Consider the following 19,191-nt stretch of genomic DNA (forward strand, 5'->3'; position numbering starts at 1 on the left):
TGCAGCTTGTCAGAGGTGCTGGCAAAATTAAGAAAGAACCCAATGTATTACTTGGGAGGGTGTGCTTCAAAGCAGGCTTTGGAAGTCCCATCTTCGATGCACAACCTTTCTGCTTGCCCTGCACACACTGGGCTGTCTATCTTAAATATTTGTTCAGGTTATTGGCTCCAATGTCTCAGTATTACTCTTGCTTTGTATCTTGAGGAATGTGAAAATGGAAAAGGGGAGAATCCTGCTTACTTTCTTTTTCCCTACTTTACTGCAGGCAGGTAAATGGAAAAGTTCCACGCAGTATGGAAACTCGGGGAAATCGCAATTGTGCCATTGTGTTGTATTGAACGGAAAATTGGGTGTATCAGGAGATAGCATAACAAATTGAATTGTTCGTACAGTGAGTGGCATCTCAGTGGAATGGGGCAACAAGCCAATATATATGGTATCATTCAGTGCCCTGATGTGCAGGATCCTGATATGTACATTAGCTGCATTTTTTTGGACCAATCTGTTGCCTTCTTACTGAACCCTCACTCCTCCACCCAACCTTTCCACACACCTTTCCCTACAAAGACAGGAGCTATTGGATTAAATTGCCAAAGCAGCAAACTGGGCTTCCCTTCTGCTTTTTGTAGACACTATTGTATGGATATGAGCTTGAGTGTAGATGCGTAGTTTGGGCAAACTGCCCTCAAAAACTTGTTGAGCTAGAACGGAGATAGGACTATCCATCCCATGTGTTAACAAGTGCTTTGGAATCTCCCAAAAGCATGGAGGATGGAAGGAACAGAATGTAGGAGTAAGGAAAAGGTACTCGCAGTAATGATTACTGTACTCGTTCAGAATTCCCTTCTTTTCTCCATAATCCAGCCCTCCATCCCCTCTAAATTGTACTTGGCTTTTAGTCTGGGACTGATCTTGGGAGGAAAAAGGGACTGAGGGCAGAGGCATGGGGAGGTAAGGTCGTACACACACACCAGGATCTGGCTAAAATTAAAATAACTCTGTCCCGTCCTGCAGTATAGAATGTCCCAGATGTATAGAGGAAAGAGGACTCTGGCATAGGAGTACAGTAGTCCTTTTGTGAATTGTTTATTCGATCCGCCCTCACCAGTGCCAGTATATTTTGAATTAATGTTTAAAAAAATATTTGGAGGCCTTTTCGGAACATTACATTTTGAGTGGTTTTGTAAATTGATAGTTTAAGCCAAAATCTTCTTTTTTGTTGTTAGGTAAATAAAATTGCCCCTAGCTCTGGGTGCTGGCTACTGGGGTGTTTAGCCTTCATGTCACCAATTTGCAAACCATCTTAGTCTGTCATTATTTACAGGCCTATAACGTGATTGCCATTACATTTGGGAATAGTGTTGAAAGGCAAGCTGTGGGAGGCAGGCCAAAATGGGAGACCCCAGTCAGAACCACAGATTTGGACCAAGGAGTCAACAGACCCGGTGGGGGTGTGTTGTGTACGCAGATGGACTGCTCCCCCCCCCAGCCCCTGGTAATAACAGGCACGTTACATGGAAAAGTGTGGACACAATGAAGGCACCAACGTCTTTGTAGAAACCATGAACAGATTTATTACAGGAAGAGGAGTAAACGTATTGCCAGCTGGATAAATTAGACACACTAGACTAGCTAGGCACACCCACTGAACTGGTATCCGGGGCCTGGGGGGGTACCCTTGGATGCAAGGTGCAGGGTTGGAGGGGGGGGTGACACCAAGGGAGAAATTGAAGGGTTGGGCCGGTAGAGATGGTGAAGGTGAAGAGAGGGGCAGGTGGAAAGAGACACAGGGAGACTGACACAAGGGGGCAGGGAGGAACAGAGGTGGGCAGAGGCTGAGAGGCCAGGAGAGAAGCAGGGGAAGACGGAGACCAGGAGACCCACTAGTGGAAAAATAGAGCAGGGTTTGGGAGGAAGGGGTCAAGGGAAGAAGGATAAGGCCTGACTGAAAGAGTACCTGCCAGAAGGGCTTCTGCAGCCTCTGCCCCAACCCACCAGCACACCACACTGCCAGCAGGCAAGGGGAAAAAAGAGAACCCAGTCCTTTCTCTGGAGATGGGGGTGCTGGAAGTGCACAGTTTCAGGTAGCCCGCCCCAACCATCCGTTCCCTCAATTGGGGAAACAGTCATCTCCCCCCCAACCCAGAAACGCAAATGTGGTTGCCAAAAGAGATGGGGTGCAGGCAACTAGACCGTCTGTTTGCTTGGTTGTCGGGGACAAGTTGCAGTTGGAGGTTAATTGTAGGGAGGTTAGCTTGGTGACTCAGGATAATTAGTGTGTGCTTGCCAGAGATTGATGACCCCACCAGTCTGACAGGGAGGGCGTGGGGGGGTGTAAAAAGCAGACCAACTGTCACTGGGTCGTGAGGGTCTCACCTAAAAGAAAAGAGACTGCTGAACAGGTTATGACAGGGGAGTTGGCAGGCCTTTTGGAGGAAATGTGACCCCTTTGCTACTGGCCGTGAGCAGGTTGTGTGGGAGTGGACAGAGTCCTTTCCCAGGGCTGGAAGAATTCCACAAACCCCCCTAAAGACGCAATGTAAACAGCGCAGATGTTGGAAGGAAAATAAAATGTATGCCGTTTTGCTTGCCTTTCAGGGGAGCTGGAGCTGTAAAGCAGGAAACCTGTTCTTTGTTGATGGATCATGGCTTGGGTCCACAACCCCCCACCCACACAGTGCGGGGGACACAGGGGAAATGCATTTTTGGAAAATAAGTCACCCAATACTTTGTAAAAATGAAGTTGTGCAATACATTGAATACAGTGGGGAAATTAAGTCATGTACTGCATTGCACTTGAAAAGGGACATAGAAAATGCAATTTCCACAAAGCAACTGTAGTAGACTGTGCAATATACAATTGAGTTGGATATCATTATTTGTCACTTCTTTCCCTAGAAAAGAACTGTGCGTGTTGTTGCCCAGGAGCGTGTTGGAGTGGGCTACCAAAACCGTTCACATACTAACACACAAACACCCCCCCCCACCCCCACACACACACACCTGAAGCAGAACGCCTGACCTGGATGGTCTTGAGTGGTTGCCCCACTCAAAAAATTGTGTAGCCCTCCTTTAGTTGTAATGGTGTGTGACGGTTGTGTCATCTGAATTCATTGTTCGCCTTACCTTGCACAGATTACATGCCTTCTCGGTGGCACCACGAGCCAGCTGAAATGGAGTGCATATACCACTTGAAAAAGAAGCCCTTCAAAAGGTTATCCAATTGCCCATCACCAGCATAGTGGTCTTATGGCACCTGGCCTTGTCTGAAGTCGCATATTGTGACCCTACAAGGGTTTCTTCTCTAGACCTCAGTCTGCGGAATGGAATGGAATGGAATGGAAGGGGAGGGCTGGGGAGATGGTGATGGGAAAGAGAAATCAGACGATGGAAAAATGGTTTGGATGAGTGGGAGGGAATATGGTTGTAGATGGGGGATAGGTGTTTCTTAAATGTGATTCATTATGGTTAAGCACGAGGGTACTGCTTGGCATTCGGCAGTTTCACGCTGTGCTTGCAATATCTAGACAGGACGGAGTATGGCACTAGATGTAGTTGGTGGGTGGTTGCATGATGGACTATAGCTGCTCAAGGGAGCTCTAGTAGTACACACTGGTACACACTTTTGAGTTATTGAACGATATCATCGAACGTGCTCGGTTGTTTTAAAGTGTCAAATGAGGACGCTCTCGCGATGCACTCACTGTCTGCATGAGAGCTCAGCAATGCCCCCGAATGACCTTTGGGAGTTAGGCAAGCTAGCAACAATGATCCCCAGCACTAACACCGGACACCCTCATCCCCGCCCCCTCCATGCTGGGCCTCTGCAGTTACGATTGACAGAAGCAGCTGCGTGACGCGGCGATGCGAAGGAGGCCTTTCCTTGGCATGCCCTGCTCTCCTCTGATTGGCCAGGGCCCTTGCACGCTGCGAACTCGTAAATTCAGTCGAGCAGCTTGCGAAGCTTAGGGGAAGAAAACACTGGCAGAAAATGGAGACCAAATACACCCTTCCCGTAGCAGACTCGCCGAAGACGGCCTGCGTGCCAAGACGGAGCTGGCTCGGCTCACCCTGCGGTGCTCTTATTTCAGTTCATTTTTTGGCCATGCCATTAAACATTAATGTGTTGGTTACTCGGCGATGAAAGGGTGCCCGATTCCAAGGCTTGAAGTGTAAAGTGTGCGCGTCGGGTCCTGTGATGTAGTGAGTCACCGTTTTCCCCCACATGCTAACCCTTACGTGATACATGAGTCTTTTCATGCAGAATTATTGAAGTAATCTTTTCTGCTTTACGTCTGCGTAATAAGACATTAAATAACTTGGAGTGCATAATACCTGCGCGTAAAACCGGTGTACTGTTCATTCAGTCTGAAAGTTGGTAACAATTGTGTGGCGACGGTGACGGGTGACCAAGCTCCGATCGCTAGGGTAGAGTTGCTGCGTGCCCCTGCAATTGAGCAGCGAAGCCCCACTAACCGCGCCCTTGAAAGCGGTCCATTGCATGGGGGTGGAGCAAGACCACCCTCTTCTGTACAACCAAATGTGCGATTCCAACAACGAACCCTCCCCCCCCCCTTCCTCCCTCTCAGTACAATTTATGGAGCCTTTTGTCCTGTAAAAATCATTGACGACCGCCAATCACGCGAAGTTGATTTAAATAAAAATAGCTACTGCATCGCAAAGCCTTTTCAGATTGACAAGGTTAGGGGGCAGGTCAGTGGCGTCATTGCATGTTGCCATAGTGATGAACATGTGTGGCAATTCCTGAGGCTGTCATCGCTTTATTGGATGCCTTCTGAGGTTTTCACATAGGGCACGTTTTCTAGGAAGCCAATTATGATTCGGGCAACCACTTCTCCGCTGCGTTGCCACGTTAATCCGATTTGTAAATCAATTCATATTTCTTTACTTTTTCCTTCATATTGGCCTCGTAAAATATCTAACTTTGTCCAAGTATATTCCCGAAGGTGAATAAGAAAAAAGACGACTAAGATATAACGGGAGCTGCACAATGAAGATCTTTATATGCAGGCATGCACGTTACATGTTTGTGCCTAAACCACAAATCCAAGCATTTGCAATGCCAACAGTTTTGCATTTGCCAGGCACTGCTGTAGTATTAACTGGTCATCGATGGTAGCAGCTGAAAAATCGTGCAAGTACCTGAGCATATAACGGCGCAGTGCCTAGCAAATGCCTAATACTTCTACACAAGCTAAAACTGTTGGTTTTGGCAGTGCTTGCTTTTAACAAGATTTCTGTGAAGTACACGCATAGTGCTTATAAATGGACTGGCTCAAGGCAGACGTGGTTAAGGCATTTTTTATTACACCAGTAGCGAGTTTACGGCTCCAATTAAGTCATTAACTGCCAGAAGACTGCTGTGAAAAAAACACTGTTAGGCACTTTGAGTGCCAAGTTTGATTGTGAAGCTTGATGAGGCTAGCTAAGATTCCAGGAGGATGTATTTTGGGTTTGGGCAGGAGGTTGGTAGGAATGGCCATAGGGATTACGATGGCCATGGGCAGTAAATGGGTGGGTGAGCAACCAAACGCCTACAAGCTTTGTGTCTCCATATGCCATTTCTCCCATGCTTGATGCTAATGCACAGTGTGACACGTCCTGTTTCACTAATGCAATAGTTTTGTCTCATAGGTGGCGCTTTAGCACCACATAATAGCCAAAACTAAAGGAGGGATCTAACTAGTCCTCCTTAGCTTTGTTCATGCCAACCCTTTTTTTAAAAAAATGTTGAGCGGTGGTGGATTTTCTTTTGCATAAGGAAAAATGAATAATACATTTTTGTGCCATTTTTGTATAGTCCTGTTTGAAGAGAAGATGTAACAACCCATCAGGTTGAGTAATACATTTGACAACCAGACTGATCATTGTTCTGAAAAATACATGGCACCCCAGACAGTTATTCCCATAGAGATGCTTTTTCGCTAAAGTGCCATATCCTTGAATTCAGAAATAATTTGATACCCGTTATATTTGGTCTGAACCCCCTCCTCTGCCACGCTACAATGTTTGGCGCTGGTGAGAAGGTATTTCACCAGGCATTTACCAGGTTTCATTGTCTTCAGAGGACCACACACTACACGTGGGCATCGCTGTGCTCTCAGCTAGACGTCATTCTTTTTAGCCATGACATCCACATTGCGCATAGGCCTATATTTCACGAAAATACTTGCTTGGATCAGTTGGACAATTATTTGGAGAGCCTAAACACAAATGTAACTATCCCTAATTGTATATTGATATTGCTGTAAACATAATCAGCAATAGTTGTCACATTAATGACCGATGATCGAGCTTTCGTTCGATTTAAGGCTAGTGTTAAAAATATAGTTTTCGGTGCGAAAGGTTTTGATGTTCAAAGCAAAACTCTAAGAGCTGAATCCTCAACCATTACCGAGCAGCATGCTTTTGGGCCTTGTTTTTAGGTCTCTGTAAAGTGCTTTATGTCTATGTCTAAGCCTGAACCTGTGTAGCTGTTAGAGGCCCTGGTGTCAATCGGCTGTTCTGTGATCCAAAAAGGATGGATTATGGGGAAAGCCCTATTCTAATATTGGGCGTGTTGTAGAAGCTGATGTAACTTGTTGAGATTGTTTGTGAATGTTGTCGAGTTTCTTCTGTTTCCATGCTGCTTGGTGCATTCATGTTTTTAACTTTCATTTTTGCTGCAATGGGGGACCCATGCTGCTTGGTGCATTGTTATTACTACTTTGCCTTTTGTGTCTGATTGCCACAGCTGTTGTGGTTAAATAATATGAATCTTCTAACCCTTAAGTCTGCTGCTACATGATGCAGAGTGTGCCTTTCATTGGTGCATTGCATTTCAACCGAAGTAGTATTACCGTGAGTGCCATCTTGTCACGATAGGACACATCTGACGGTGTTACTGGTGGGTCAGTTCAGTGAAAATGTTTAGTTTCAGTGTGCAATTTCCTTCCATTGACAACTTTGAGCTGTGACTTTTGGCATGTAGAATAACCACAGGCTCCAGTCAAGGAATGTCTGCGTTTTTAAAAATGATTTGGCCGATTAAATTGATCAACCTTTCAATATTTTGATGAAAAATTACAGAAACAAATAACACAAACACATTGGATTTTCAACACATCAGCGTCAAATGATTTACAATTGTCCCAGATGATAAACTTACTAACATAGTTAAATAATGCAAAATAAAAACAATTTAACCTAGTACAGTCTCAACGCTAAGGCAAGTAAAACACAAAAATTCAAGAACATTAAACTGATTAGAGAATTTAAAAGTATATGCCTCCTAATAATTTTAATTTGGAATGTGTAAACAAATTGATTATATATATAATTTTTTTTTTACAAATTCCAGTTTAAGGTCTCCAGATAATTCATTGTGGTTATTCTCAAATTGATTCTGTTAGTTGTAAAAAAAGCAAGGACCAAAAGCTATCAACATTCAGAGCATGATTATGCAAAAGGAGCGGTCTAAAATATAAATTACGTTGTACACTCAAGCTGGAGTGCTCGGCTCATAAGTGCTTCAGCGTCTCATCACGTTCTATTTTATGACAATGACGACAGCCATTTTGATTAGGTAATGTCAAATTCCGACGAGCCAGAACTTGTCTAGTTGGCAATAAATGGAGTCTTATTCTCAGCCATGTGCTTCAAAGTTTTGGGGATGGACATTTGGCCAAATATCGCCCTACCATGCCCAAAGCTTTGGGAGCAAAGGGATTCTGGTTGAAATCTTTATAGTTCAAACATAACTGACATGTCTTTATCCAATCAAACAGAAGCAATTTATGGTTTGCGCGAGTTGGAGCCTTCAACAAAAGGTCATCAGTTATATCAGCTGCGATTAAGACATGAGTCCCTTTTCCTCCATTCCACTATCAATCTGAGCTTGGATTAATTAAAGAAGTTTGCTAAATCAGTAATTTCCATTTGTACATAGTAAGCACTTTCTGTAAAATGAGCATAATTTCCCTAGGTATGACCAATACAAGGAAGAGGCACCCAATTCATGCCTAACTAGGGCAATAGAGGAAGCTTTGTGTAAACACAAAAGTTCTTTCCAATACTTGCCTTCCAATCTTAGCCAGAATAACTCTGAAATAATTGGTTTTGTTTCTGCTCCATATAGTACTTGGGGGAACTGCCTTTTGCTTAAAAAAGGTTAAGATTGGTAGGCATGTGAATTTACCATACTTGGCGTGTATGATGTTAGCTTGTGAAATAGCCACACGCGTTTTAGTGGCAATTGAGATTAAGTATGGGGCGTCAGATGGATGATCATTTGTGTTAACTCCTAGATAATTGTATTGGTGTCCATTTCCGATAGGTGTATGGGTGAAAGTCCAGGCTCTAGTAATGTTTTTCTTGTGCTTGGAGCCTGGGCACATCATCACTTTAGTTTTCTCTAGGTTGATCTTAAGAGAATTTTGAGTGGCATATTTATCTTCAGCGTGAAGCATTTGTTGTAGTGCTTTCGGCGTCTTGGACATCAGCGCCAGATAGTCTGCATAAAATAAACATGGAATGCAGTGAGGACCCACCTTAGGTGCATCAGTCAGCAAGAGCATGATCTTCCACCAAGTCTGCAATAAAAAAATTCCAGAAGGCCGAAGCGAGGATACACCCCTGCTTCAGCCCTCTAAAAGTAGGGATTGGTTCAGTTAGCAGTACATCAGAGATAACAGCTACGGTTAGGTGGTCTAGAGTTCAATATCAGCAGATGTTCAGTGTTCGGCCCAGGATATTCGTAGGCGAGTCAACCATTTATACATGGTCAGCGTCTGCTCTCTTGCCCGAAGTGACGGATGCTAATCCAAGTTCTAATGTAAAGTAAAGTTCATAGGCTCAATCAATTGTTGATTAATCCAGGTACAACCAACTGACACTCTAATGTACAGTATTTGATGAAAACAAGTTCACTTATTGTATGTTTGTGGTACTAATATCGGGCTATTAGAACAGATTATCCCTTCAAGTTTTTAGCTATTGTCTAACTTTGAAAGATCCTGTTACACTGCCTCATTTATCCAACTCCAGTTTGCTCCACAAAATTGAATTAGAGATAATTAGAAATATCTACCGGGTTCAGGTCATGAGTACCTTTGCAACACCTTGCCTCCACCAATGGCGTAATTGCATTCTGGGACACCATTCTTTAATGTCTGAGTGTGTTGCTTACATTTCTTATGTATAATACTGTTATCTTCACTGTGTAAATTATGTAAAGAATGTATTGTAACTATTCATACATATCCAACTTGTAATCCTTAACTTGTAACTCGCCCAGATACCTCAGGTCATTGCTCTGTGAACACTGCAGTCTGAGTGTGTTTCACGGTAGCCTCCCCACAGATTTCACTTGTGCCATTGCTGATATGGTAACTTAGTTATTTGAAAGAATAGCCTGTTAACTTAATGAAACGTACGGGCTCTGCTCGTCATGCTCACAGAGGTGACATGAGGGAATACCACCGGCCTGTTTTCCAAGCCTGGTTAGTTAGATAAAATCGCCATTTAAAGATGCAGTATACTTGGATTGAGAAAAGAAATGGCAGAACATGTTAACTACAGATTCTTTAGCATAATCGATATTTGTTGAACTTTTTAACTGCTGGGGGAAAATAAGATCTTTGTAAGTGCTTGGTAAAAGTTTTAATTTTGTAGCACTGTAACCAATTTGTTGTACTTTTGCCCAATTACTTACTGCTCCACACATCAACCACAGAAAGACGAAACGCTTAGTTGGCCCTGCCAAGACTGGAACCAGGATTTAAAGGGGGGCTTCCCACATTTTAGCATAGTTTGAGGACTATTTTTTCAACATTGGCATAGTCACTAGTTAAACATTACAGAACAGCAACAGACTTGTATTAAAATCTTAATTGCTGCCCAGGTTAATGTATATTTTCAAGGGTATTGTACTCCCTATTTGCGAAAATACGAAAAACGGATTTTTTAGGGAGAGAACTATTTTTGGACGAGTAAATGTAGATTTTACTTTAAGCAAATGTTTCTATTGATACCAACATTTTAGCGAGGAATTCCTTCCAATGAAGAGGCTTTTTTTTCATGTTGGCCAACTTTCCACCAGGAAACACTATAGCAGAGTTCCCATTTTTGGAGGGCGTTGCTCGTATCACTGGTCGGCACACATCGGCTGAGCAGTTAAAATGACATGAAGGGCCACACGGGCATGCTAGTTTCCAGTATTGCCTGGTATTAGTGCATAACCTAGGTAGGGCGTGCTGCTCTTCAAGAGCCAAATTCTAGGGATACAGACCGACGTTTGTGTAGTTTTTCCTCTTGAAACCACACAGTAAAGCTTTCTATCCTGCCCCCCCCACCACAAGAACAGACATGTGTTTAACCAAACACACCAGTAGCATAGAGCACGTGGAATAATACAGCACTCCGGTTTGGTCTATTCTTGTTGTATCAAGCAGCCTATCGTTGGCAGCCACCCAAGAGTTTCTTCCGTGCATGCAAGTGAGACAATTGAATAAGCTATTCATTATGCATTCAATCACGGGCTTGATCATTCCCGTACAATAAAAAAAATCATGTTAGAACTCCAAGCATCGTGTGTGCATGTATGGTGCGCAAAAGATTTAAACTGCACTTGAAAAAGTCGCTGCTCAAAATCTGTACCCTTGTTTTAAAGCATGTTGGAATGGTTCCCCGGACTCTTAGACTATGACATACTGTAAAGTTCTTCTCCAAGAGTTTGTGGTGGTGCATGCTGGCATGCTCTCCATGCACCTGGCAGTGCGCCCACTCTCATTTAGGGCATGTGCCCAGCACGGCTATGCCGATAGAAGCTAGTCACTTGCTGCTGCTTTTAGATCCAGTCCCATTGGCTACATTGGCGAGGCACCTACCTCCGAGGCTTCTTTGTATGCTTTTAGTCGTGTGCGACATTTTCTGCAGCCTCAAGATATGCGTCATATCTTTGCACAATACCGCACAAACCTCAGCCAGGAAACTGGAAAGGAAGGGTTTAGTGATGTGGCTTCTGAACTCACGAAAACCACTTCGACAGTTGTAGTTATTCATTGAATTTAATTAACATTGCAGGTTTTCTCTGGCCTGCTTTGATAGTGACTCCAGGAGCCGCCAAATGCTGCCGAGTAATCCACTGATGGTAGATGTCCACTGTAACCATGTGTCCATAGAGTCGATGCATGGCTTTCATGCATCCCCACCAGCCAGAGCACAGCATTCAACTTTGGCTTTGCTCCATGATCTTAATGTCGTCTTTTTTTCTGCTTTCGGTCCCTCATTTAGAGCACTTATTTGCTTCATATGTTTGTTTTGTTTTATTATTAATAATGTGCACCAGATCACACTAGTTCCAGTGCAAATTGCAGCAGTTGCTTATGTGATCGTTTTGTTTGATTGCTTATTAAATAGATTTTGTAGGAAGTAACATTTCAGCATTCTAGTATAACAATCTATTTCTAACTTGGATGTCTTGATACATTTCTAGGTTTACAGCGATGTGTGTAAGTAAGACTGCTAGGAAATGCTGGCCACGCAGGGGTAAACATTTCAATTTGCAAGCTACTATCCAGCCATAAAGTCACTGGTCATCTCGATACTAAACATACACTAGTACACCATTTCTTACTTGCCAAGACTCAATTATCGCTGCCAATGGCTAGTGGCGAGTGCACATTCGTGCCCAGAGTACAGGGCCTGACGTTTTGGGCATGGTGTTCGTGGATCACCAACTTCAACTAGAAATCGACCTTCTCAGAATGTTGAGATGATTCCTCCCCTTCACCCCCTACTTCTTGCCAAGCCTTGAAATGTAGGATGCAGCTTGTTGCCTACTGAGAAATACACATTTGACCCTAGCAGATTCGATGGATGGGCAACAATAATTATCGAAAATAATGTTATGTTCCACAGCTGGAGAGTAGGTGGAGTAGCAGACTTTAGAATGTTTCAATTTCCATGATAGGGGAGATTGTGATGGTGGTAGTGTGGTGGTCCTAGCGTAGTTAGTTATCCATGAATTGGTGGGTGATGTGGCTGGAGCAAAGTGTTGGATTATGGTCCTAGCCTGCTTCTTCAGAGAACAGGTGTGACTTTCTTTCATTTTCATCGTTTTCTTAATCTGTCTGTCTGCCATCGAATCCTGGATGTGAGCCAATTTCTGACACTTAAATGCATCCAAAACAGAGATTTTATTTTATCCCTCTCGCGTTCCACTGCCTATTCCTTCTTCCTCTTCTCCTGTTGACGGACCCTCGCTGCCTTGGCAGCCCTGCTCCTGCTGCAACATCTACAATGAGGCACATGCTTTTGGAGGGTAAGACCTGCATTTTGCTGTGCCCATCGCACCGCTGCATGGTTTTCTTCATTTCTGCAATTCAAAAAATCGAATTTTTCTGCTGGGGGACTCACGATTGCCAGAGAGCAATCTTTTGTTCACTTTCACCCTAATATGTGCGTTTCTCTGATTCATTCTATTTGGGAGCATATTGGACCACATTGTTCACGGTCCTTTCCAAGATGGCTGCAACTTCTTTGATCTGAAAAGGCTCCTTGCCTGGCCTGCACTCCCTCCCCCCTTGGTTGCTTGAGCTCTCATATCCCAATCAGCGCAACTGGGAGGAGGGAGCAGGCTCACCAACTAAGGCCTATGTCGAAGGCCCCTGTCTGCTACCGGAAAGCTACTTGGGGTCCTTCCTGCACCCTGGCAACAGACGTTTCAATAATGATGCCACCAAACTATTCTAAGAATTCCAACAGCTTTGACATTAACACCATCTGAACCATGGGTTAGTTCCCTCCTTTCTGTACTCACTCCTACCACCTTTGGTCTTTCACTCCCTCTCTCTACTTGTTTCTCCCATATTCACACGCTAATTGCATTGTTTTTGACCCTTTGCTTGGCTTGCATCTGAACCATCTGTGATGAAAAATTTTGCATCTGAACCCAATTGTAAGGTCAAATCTAGCTGTTTATGCTTTTGGTTTAAAAGTAAAATCATCTCGTACATTGCTAACTTGCTCTACAATTTTGCTTCTAATTGTTGCTTCTCTGTAACTTGCCCACACAGTGACTTCACTTCTTTGTTCCACTCCTACCTGCGTTCCCCCCTGCTTCTCCCTCCTTTGCTCGCTACCACTCCCATGGCGCTTTCTGTTTCTCCTATCTTTTCAAGCTGCTTCTCCATCGACTATTTTTCCCTTCTCACCAAGTCTGGTAGGAAGTTCAAAAAGGATATCCTGGCCTCCAACCCAGGTCTCCCAATCGCTGATACTTATTCCAGTGCTTCCTCCAGACAGACCCTCACCGACTGCCTCTGTCGTTCCTTCGCCAGATCTATGGACTCTTCATGCGATCTCTGTGCTCTGTCTCATCTCTTCCTCTCCCATTAATGGTGGCACCCACTGGGAAATTCTCATGGCTTCTTTCGACTCCTCTAAATGTATCATTAATCTCTACCTTAATGACACTGTCATGGTCCAAGGCCCTCAGGTTAATCTTCTCCTCTTTGACAGGCGCTTCCCTGGCTTCATCAATGTCCTTTGATCTCCTGATGTCTCCTCCGCTCCCCCCTTGGCTACCTTGCCCTCTTTCCTCCTCCTCCTCCTCCTCTGTCCCACCTCGGGCACCTTCTTCTCCCTAGGGCATACCTCTGATTTGTACCCATCCCCGGAAGGTCTTTAAGGCTGGCAAGCTTCTTCATCTTGCCACTCTGAACTCTCGCTCGGCTGTCAAACACTTCTGACATCTGCCACCTCCTTGAAGAACTTGACTTCGATGTCCTGTCTTACCGAGACCTGGTTCACGCCAGCTCTCTCATGAGCTTGACATTCTTCTCCCTGAAGGCTACAAGATTCGCTCTGTGCCTAGATCCTCTCAGTCCAGAGTGGGTGTAGCCCTGCTCTTTTCTGAGTGGATTCCTGCCTCTATCATTCCCCCTCAGACTTACTCCTCTTTTGAATGCCTTGGCTGTAGGCTCTTTCTCCTCTAGCCATTCTCTTACTGTGGCTACTATCTATTGGCCTCCTGATCAAATCACCTTATTTCTCTGAGTGGGCGGACCTCCCCTCCTCCCTCCTCCCTCCTGGCCTTACCCACTCAACTCCTCCTTGGTGACCTCAAAATCCATCTAGACTCCCCTTTTTGTCCTCTCTACTCTTCCGTGACCTCTGCGACTCCCTCTCTTTCTACCCTCCCCTTGGCCTGACTCACTCTGCAGGGCACACACGTCTTCATCTCCTCCGACTTCCCCCTCTCCATCCCTCTGACCACTACTCTCCCCTGGAGCGATCACTTCCTCCTCTCCTCTCATCTGTCCCTCTCGTCACCCCAGGCCCGCCTACCCCAACACTGCCACCTATCTTCTCTGACATCTGGCCCACGAAGCGAGTGTCATTGGAGGCTTTCGCCGCCATTTCCCTTCTGCCCCCTCTCCGGCTGACTCACATCCTGACACAGCCCTGTCTCTGCTCTTCTATTTCTGATACTCTTGATGCTCTTGCCCCTGTCATGAGGATCCGTTTGAAGTCCTAAGCCAAATACAATTCTTGGTATGACCTAGCTACACTTAATGTAAGTGTAGTGTGGCTGAGAGGAAATGGAGGGCTTGTTCATCCTCTGACAAATTGCTTGTCACCTGCTCCAAAGGCTATACCGACTCTGTGTCCGCACCAAAAAGAGAGCCCACATCCAAGTCTGTGTCTCTGCGGCATCTAATAACTCGGCCAAACTCTTAAAAATCTGCAAGGAGCTGACCAACCCTGCTGCTGTCTCTACCGCTCCTGTCGCCTCACAGGCTCTTTGCAATGCCCTTGCCTCTCACTTCATCTAAATAACCCAGGACATACTGTCCACCTTCTCTTCCCCTCCCTTCTCCTTCTGTGAGAGCTGACCCTCCTTCAGCCACCACCCCTCCTCTTTTCTCCCCTGACAAGGTCGCTAGACAAGTCCAATCTATGAAAGCCTTGTCAAAACAGGTTCGTGCCTGTTCCTCTAAAACCATCAAGGACGACATTGATACGCTCGCTCCAGCCTTTTCCGATTTTTGCAACCACTCCTTTGCCTCAGGAGCATTCCCCTCCCCTTTGAAGCACTCTTGTGCATCCTCTTCTCAAGAAACCCACAGCTGATCCTTCTTGTCCAGCTAACTATCGCCCAATTTCCATTACACCTTTTCTGGCTAAACTCCTGGAAATGCTGGCCATCTCTCAGCCTAACCTTCACTCTGATTTTGTTGACTGTCTCCACAACCATCAATCTGGCCTTAGAGCTGCCAGAAGTATGGACACTGCTCTCCTGAACATCTGTGAAGATCTGCCCTCCAACCTTGATGCTAACATTCCCTCTCCTCATCCTAATCTATCTCTCTTCGACACGGTCAACCATACCATCCCGCTCAATGGTCTCCATGACAACCTTGGTACCACCGATCAGGCTCTGGCCTGGCTGACCTCTTTCCTCTCTGATGGACCCTCTCAGGTCCAACTTGGGTCCTTACTTTCATCCATCTCCTTTTCCACCTATGGTGTTCCCTCTGGGGTCAAACCTCTCGCCCTGGCTGTTCAACCAATGCCTTGCAACTCTCGCCCACTGCATTGCCATTTTATGCTCCAATTTCCAGTACTATGCTGATGACTTTCAACTCATTTTCAGGCTTCCCTTGGCCAACTCCTTCCCTTCTCTCATCTCTGATTGCCTAAGTGTCATTCAGAGTTGGTGTGCCACCAACGATCTCTGCCTGAATGCCAACAAAACAGAGATCCTCCTCATCGGCACACCTTCACCCTCTTTCCCCTCCCTCTGGCTAGCCTCCCCTGGCCCCCCTCCTACCCCCACATGCGAGGCAAAGAACCTCGGGGTAATCTTTGATTCCACGCTTTCCTTCTCTGCCCACATCTCTAATGTCTCAAAGTCAAACTTCCTACTGCACCTCATCAGAGGTACTCTGCCTTTCCTCTCCTTCCACCGGAAGCTTACTGTTTCCAGATCCCTGGTTCTCTCTAGGTTGGACTATTGTAACCGCCTCTTTCTAAATCTACCTGCCTCTACTCTCTGCCCTTTACAACTCATCCAGAACCGGACTGCGAGACTTGTCCTTTGCCTCAAGCCCTGGGATTGTGTATCTCCAGCCCTGAAATCTCTCCACTGGCTTACAGTGGATGCGAGGATTGTATTCAAAACCCTCTGCATTGTCCACAAGGCCTTCTGGGGCCAAAAATACCTTCAGCTATCCCTCTGTAAATACCTCCCCTCTCGAGCTCTTTGCTCCTCCACTTCAAACTCCCTCGGGTTCAGTCGTTTTTCAAAGAGCTGAGGGTAGATCTGTCTTCGGCTGGGGCCTCCCTCTGGAACAGCCTCCCTTCCTCTCTGAAACATGAGGAGAACTATCTCCGGTTCCGGAAGCACCTCAAGACCTTCCTCTTTGCTTCTGCCTTTGCCCCTCCTCTCATCTGCTGATCTTTTCTCACTGCACCGTGCATCTAGTCTGTCTTCCGGGCCCAGGTACCTGCTCACTCTGACACCCACCCACCCACCCACACGCACTGCCTCCGGGCAATCCCTCTACTGGGGTCTGTATCTGTAACCATACAGCCCCCCACCACCTTTTCTGCACTTATTAGACATACCTTGTACTTATTAGACATACCTTGTACTTATTAGACATACCTTGTACTTAACAGACATACCTTGTACTTAACAGACATACTCTGTCTGCTGCCTCAACCCAGCACTTGCCACTTGCTGGCTGCACTACCACTGCCTTTATTATTTATTTTATTATTTATCTGTTTTCCTTTGCTCCGCACTTTCCACTTCTCCCCCCCTGCCATGCACTTTACCCATTTCCTTCTCCCATGCACTTGTGCTATCTCAATGTCACTGGGCCTAGTAAGATTGCTGTTTTTTGTTCTGCCTTGTTCCCCTCCCTTGCTTTGTCGCGCTCTGAAACACTTGTGTACGAGCGCAATACGAATAAAATATATAATTTCATATTCCGCCTTCCTCAGTTTTCTTTCCTCCATCCTATCTCCCTCCTTCTAACATTGCCCGTAACCATGGCATTCTCTTTGATCCTACTCCATTCTCTTTTCACATTTCTGCAGTAGCACGGTTCTGCCCTTTCAATGTGTTTAAAATTCGTAAGGCTTGCTCTTTTCTTACCTTTTAATGCCTCTAAAATACTTGTTAATAGTTTTATTCTTTCGCCTCTGGATTACTGCTCCTTCTATTTACTTGGTTTACCTGCCTCTCATCTTGCCCCTCTGCAATCTGTTTAATTCGTCTACTTGTCTTATTTGTTTTCTTTACCCTCGTGAATCCATCACTGCTGCCATTCATGCCTTACACTATCTTCCCTTTTGATTCCCATTTTAAATTCCACTTTGTCTTGTGTTTAAATCTTTTTATGCTTTGGGTCCCCTGATTTATCATAGTTGATCTCCTGGTACCACCCTACCCGATTTTTGCTATTTGAGTATTCATTCTTGCCCTCGGGCTCCTTGTGCCCAGTCGTGTCTTTATTTTTTCTCTTCAGGCATCCAAGATTTGGAATCACCTGCCACTCTATTTGTTATTTTACTTTCTTGCTTTTTTTGTACTCGGCTTGAACATCATTTTCTTTCTTCTGTATAATTACCCTTGAATTGTACCAGATTGACTTGTTTTTCTACCGTATGATTATGTACATCGCTTAGGTGTTGGCACTATAAAACTAAATAAAATTAAAACTATATAAATACAGCACTGAAGTGGCAACGGTCTTCTGTTAATCTTAAGTCTGCGTGTTTTGCTTATATCATTGGTGATTCCGTTACCTCGTTTGTGAGTGATGGAGCATTAAAGACCACGTCTTAAGTGACATGGGACTCTGCACCTCATAAGGAGTTGCCAGAGCAGTTGGTGCATGTGGAGTGGTGCAAGTCTGGGCTGGCCAGGCCTTCCTTCCACACCTCAATCCTGAAATGGGGGAAGTAGGACTGAGGCATGGTTTAAGATCTCATGAGTCTGAGTCTGGTGATCCGCATCAGGAGGGCGTTTTAACAGTGCTAAGGTTCAGAGTTTCGGATATGTTCATTTGTAAAAGAAATGTCAGACAGAAATAGTTTGTGCAATGGACCGATGACCGTTACACATCCTTTCTCTCCTGTAAATACGCCAACGTATGCCTATCTTCCCCAAATTATGCAGTTTGTCCATCGATTTGAACCGGTACTGCTTTTGGTTTGCTTCACTTTGTCCATAACTATGGAACCGGCTGATTCCCCTGGCCCGTGCTGGTCTGTGTCCTCTTCTTCACATTCGCGTATTATCCCATCACTAGTTATTACTTAGTTTTGTGTTGCTGTCTCAAATTGTTGTCTCATCGGTTTCTTTCTCTTACATTTTGATTTTTGGTACAGCGGTTTGGTATAAAGCGATGCTCAAACCTTCAAACTAGTGGAAGTTCCCCCATTCACAGCCATTTCAAGCCAGTGTATCCCCCACCGCGTTATCCAACTTGTGTGCCGTGCGAGTAGTTCATAAAAAGCGCGAGGCTATTTGTAGCTCCCGGGTAATGTGCCTGGGAGTCTATTTATAACTTCCGTTTGATGCTTTTGCTTTCCAATGCCTTCTAGTCTCAGCCCGACGGGATAGAAAATATCACACTGCGCACATCACCTTTTTGAAGCAAGAGGTTTTTCATTGTCATTTTGTGCTTCAGTCAAAACTACTTCTCGTAAAAATAACAAACCACGTAAACGTCAAAATCAACCTTTAATAGAAAATATTGAATCCCATAAAGCCATGCACACCAGCTACTTATTACACATTTAAATGTGGTAAGTCTTTACAATGAGCAGCTGAACATCCGTGTAGGTGGCCCAGTTTTAACGCGCTAACCATACCTACGCAGGTAACTGGGTGTAAGGCTCGTTATTTGTCCCTGAGGACTGCCTTTATAATCTGCCCTTGAGCACAGATACATTTGAGCTCGCACTGAATTTGTTGCATGCTCTGATTTACAAATCTGTCAATGCATGCTTTCATGTCAATAGGCTTCCGGTTTAGGATACTGCTTCTACTTCTACAAGCCTACATTTTGTTATTTGCTTTGCGTGCTTGTTAAGTGACCTTTTAAAGCAACTGCTATCCAGTAGAAAGAAGCAATCTTTCTATCGCTCTTCTCATGTGCACTTTTTTTCTTC

The 19,191-nt window shown here is 44.9% G+C and overlaps 1 protein-coding gene across 1 annotated transcript in view; it reads left to right on the forward strand.

The window, feature by feature from the left end:
• Positions 1-19,191, forward strand: part of ACVR2B (activin A receptor type 2B) — a 565,434-nt gene that overhangs the window by 278,630 nt on the left and 267,613 nt on the right. The gene's annotated exons all lie outside the window — the stretch shown is intronic.

Source organism: Ambystoma mexicanum, chromosome 2q (assembly GCF_040938575.1).
Source record: "Ambystoma mexicanum isolate Mex_15411 chromosome 2q, UKY_AmexF1_1, whole genome shotgun sequence".
Lineage (NCBI taxonomy): Eukaryota > Metazoa > Chordata > Amphibia > Caudata > Ambystomatidae > Ambystoma > Ambystoma mexicanum.